Source organism: Pinus tabuliformis, chromosome 5_2 (assembly GCF_031772625.1).
Source record: "Pinus tabuliformis cultivar Carrire ecotype Pingquan chromosome 5_2, CPIR1, whole genome shotgun sequence".
Lineage (NCBI taxonomy): Eukaryota > Viridiplantae > Streptophyta > Pinopsida > Pinales > Pinaceae > Pinus > Pinus tabuliformis.
This window is the reverse complement of record NC_142306.1, coordinates 137,949,395-137,953,554: the sequence shown is the minus strand read 5'-3', so window position 1 is coordinate 137,953,554 and position 4,160 is coordinate 137,949,395.

Below are 4,160 nucleotides of genomic sequence, written 5' to 3'. Positions count from 1 at the left end.
ATTAATTTTTTATAACATAAATCATGACTTTAGCCTTTAATATCTCTTCAAGACTGCATATTTCATCTTCAATTCATAATCAAATATTCCAACTCAGAAATTTGTTGAGATAAAACATGACAGTTTTGCATTGGACATTTCAGGAAAACAAAGATGAACCTTGAAAATCCAAAACATAGGCTTTGTGCACAACATACTAATTACATTTTCTATTGACCAATTTTTCAAAATTCAGCCTAGCTTGAGAGAGACACAAGTTTCTTCGAAATCCATTTTCACATATTTTCTGTTGTGGCCATTTTCCAAATTGCCTCAATTGCAATCCCAGATCAGATTTACTTTCAGTGCAATGTTGATGGAAGTTACTTCAAATCTCATATTTCTTACTGAGATTCCTCAATAAACCTAAATTGTAAGGGAAATCATTTTGTAATCATTTTGTTGTAAATTTCCATTTGATGTTTGTGTATTTAAAAGACACAAATGAGAGAGAAAAGAGAGATAACACATATATAGAAGATGATATATTGAAGGATCAAATCCATACATTGTAGTAATTCTTGAGTTTCATTAATAGAAAGCTAAGCGATATGGTTTGGATTATTCAATTTATTATGTGAGTATTTTTCCTTGAAAGACTAAATCCTAGTGGTTGAGCCCAGCTCCCGATTAATGTACTATAATAATTAGTAGATTAGTAAAAAAAATTGTTTTAGCATGGTTAATCAGTACTTATTACATAATGTCTTTGTGGTTTCCTCATTTAATATTCTTGAAGAATTCCATTTGTTATCCCTTCGTTAAATGGTTTTTGTTGCTTTGTCATTATTTGCATTCTTATTTTCTTAGAACATAATTGTTGTTTCCTTCAAAATAGTTAATATATATATTTGGTAATTGCATTTTTATTTCTTTTTATTTAGCATTTAGTATTATGATAATTTTTTCTTATATTATGAGAATGTAATTACAGATCTGTTATATTGCTTTTCATTCTAGATTTATAAATCAGTTTAAAATTTCATTCTCTCTTCAAACTTTAGATTCATTGTATAAGTTTATATTAATAAGTTGTAGATTATAATTTCATTTTTCGTTGAGTGACGTAGTGTAATATTTCAATTTAGTTGTGTGATGTAGTTGTGAGTACAAATTTCAATTCTTACATTTAGTTTTTGCACTTTATTTTCTAATTTTACTAATTTCATTTCACTTCTTATTGTTATACAATGAAGAATGAGCATAATAGTTCAGAAAACAATCATATAGAACCAATATTAGCTGTTGGTAGTCTCATATATTTTGTTGATTTCCTTGAAATAAAAAAATGCTCTTCGAATTGATAATTAATGTCTAGGTGATTAGTTGTTTTATTTATTAAGCAATTGATTTCCCCAAGAATGTGGACATTAACAACCAACAAATTGTCCTAAGTTAGCAAGAAGTCTTCTAAAACTCTAAATATCTTTCTTGGAAGTTTGAAAAAGTTTAATTTTAATTAAAATAATAATAAAATTAGTACATCATCACATAAGTCCCATGATGGCTTCCAAATACATTCAAACTAATAATAGTTCAATGTCTGAAAATAGTCAATTTTAAAAAAGAAAAACATAGGGATATTATTCCCCCCACGCGTGCCGCCCCACCCCCGTGCCCCGGTAAAAATAAACATTATCCTCGATGTTTTCATTTTAGTCCCCTTCCTTTTAGAAAAAGCTTGGAAATGATTCATGTATTTTATCCTACATACCCCAAGTGGCCTCCTTCGGGTATATTTCTTCCATTGTACTTTAACATGTGTGATGGATCTATTCCAGAGCATTGTTTATCTCTCATCTAAGATTTTTAGTGGTTTGACCTAAAAAAATTCTTCTAGTTCCAATTGTACCACATTCCAATCAATCAGATGAGAGATATCATCGACATTTTTCTTTAGTAAAGAGACATGAAAAACATTATGCACCTTTATATGAGCAGGAAATGCAAGTTGATACGCTACCACCCCAACTCTATCTAAAAATTTAAATGGACCACAGAACTTTGATGTGCTAGTTTAGAACAAGTTCCTACTCTCAAATTGTTATTTATTTGTTTTACTTTTACATACACATGTTCACCCATTATTTCATTGTTTTACTTTTACATACACATGTTCACCCACTTTAAATTATCTATTCATTGTCTTTTGATATGAATATATTTTCTATCGATATTGTGAATTTTTTGTATTTTGCGTTATTTTCTTCAATGTCAGTTTCATTTGTTGAAGAACATTAAGGCCCAATATCAATCATTCTTCATGATGACTCCAACATAAGGGAGTATGGAATTTCCTTCCATATATGGGTTCAATTGGGATGATATTTATAGATTCCTGATAGCTTTTATTATATGAAAATGCTGCTAACTGTAAGAAATCCTCCCACTTAGTGGGTTTCTCCATAACGTACATTCTTAAGTTGTCCTATAGAATATGATTGGATCTCTCTATTTTTCAATTTGTTTAGGGGTGGTAGGTGGTTCTAACGTTAAGTTTCATACCAATTCCTCCAAACAATTTCTTCCAGATGTTGGAAGTGAATTTGGTATCTTTGTCAAATATCACCACTTTTGGTATGCCATGTAACTGAAAGGTTTACAGCATGAATATGTCTACAATCTATGTTATTCCAAACGTAGAGTGAACATTTATGAAATGTTGTTGATAACGAGTTATTGAGAATTGTGGGTTATGATAATTGTTATGCCCTCGAAATATACATTTTTTTTTATAAATATGTTTTTTATATTTTCTCTCTTTTGTATCGCAAAGGAACCTAGTATCTCACCTCACATGTACCTACTAGTAAACCTTTATGTATCTAGAGCTTGTCCTCCTCCCCATAAACAACTACACAACCTATGGGATTTGAACCTTGGGTCTCTTAGTTTGCACGTGTGAAATGTGTTGCTCCATTAAGTTTATCTACCAAAAATAAGATAGAGTCATTCTGCCTTCTAGTTCTCTCAATGCTAGTGATGAAATCTAAAGAAATAACCTCACAATTCCATTCCAAAATGGGTCATGGGTTTTTAGTTGACCTAGGTGTTGGTGTTGCACCTTCACTGCTAGCACTCTAGACATTTAGCCAAAAAACATTCCACTTCTTTCTTCATACTAGGCTAATACAATTATTTTTCAAGGCTGAAATCATTCTCTGATATCATGGATGTACTGCAAAATGTTTTTGGCAATGTTCATCCAATATATGTTTCTTTACTATAGTTTCATTAGGAACCTAAATCATGTTCCTATATGATAGCAAGTTTCTGAATTTTCTTCATAACTAGGTACTACTCCCTACTCTAGTTTTTAATGTATTTTTAGATAAATCTCATCTTTGTCTACTTAATTTTTATTTTTTTTTGCAAAATATGTTTTGGAACTACTAACAAAAATTTCCATTATTTGATTTACATTCCTACATAAAGAATATTATACATTCTTCTCTTTTCCTTTAATATGATTCATGATAAACTCAAACACACTTAAAAATACGATCCACCTACCTTGCTTAGAATTTAAATCAAATTGACTGAAAATGCATTTTAGACTAGTTTGGTCATTGACAACTGTAAATTTTTTCCCCAACACGTTGTTCTTCCACATTTTGAAAGCATGTATAAAAACATATCATTCTAATTCATAGACATCATAATTTCATTCATATGGTTTTAATTATCTTCACTCATATGCAACCATATAATTTTCTTGAAGCAAACCACCACCTAGTCCTTCAATACATGCATCAACACATACCATAAATTATTTTTCTAGATCTACAATCTTTAGAATTGGTGTTATTGTTAGAATATGGTTTAATTTGTAAAAACTCTCTTGAAAGGTGGTTGTCGAATCAAATTTCACTTCCTTTTTTTGTAAGGAAGTGATAGGACTAGGTAACTTGGAAAAATATTCAATGAACCTTTTGTAATACCTAGTGATCCCCATCAAGGATATTTTATCTAACACATCCTTAGGTATTGGAAAACTTCAAATAACCTTATCGATTTAAGGATCAACATATAATTTTTCTTCAGAAACGACATGACCCAAATACTGAGTTTTGTCTCTTTAGAAACAACATTTGTTGAATTATTTATACACCTAGTGTTAT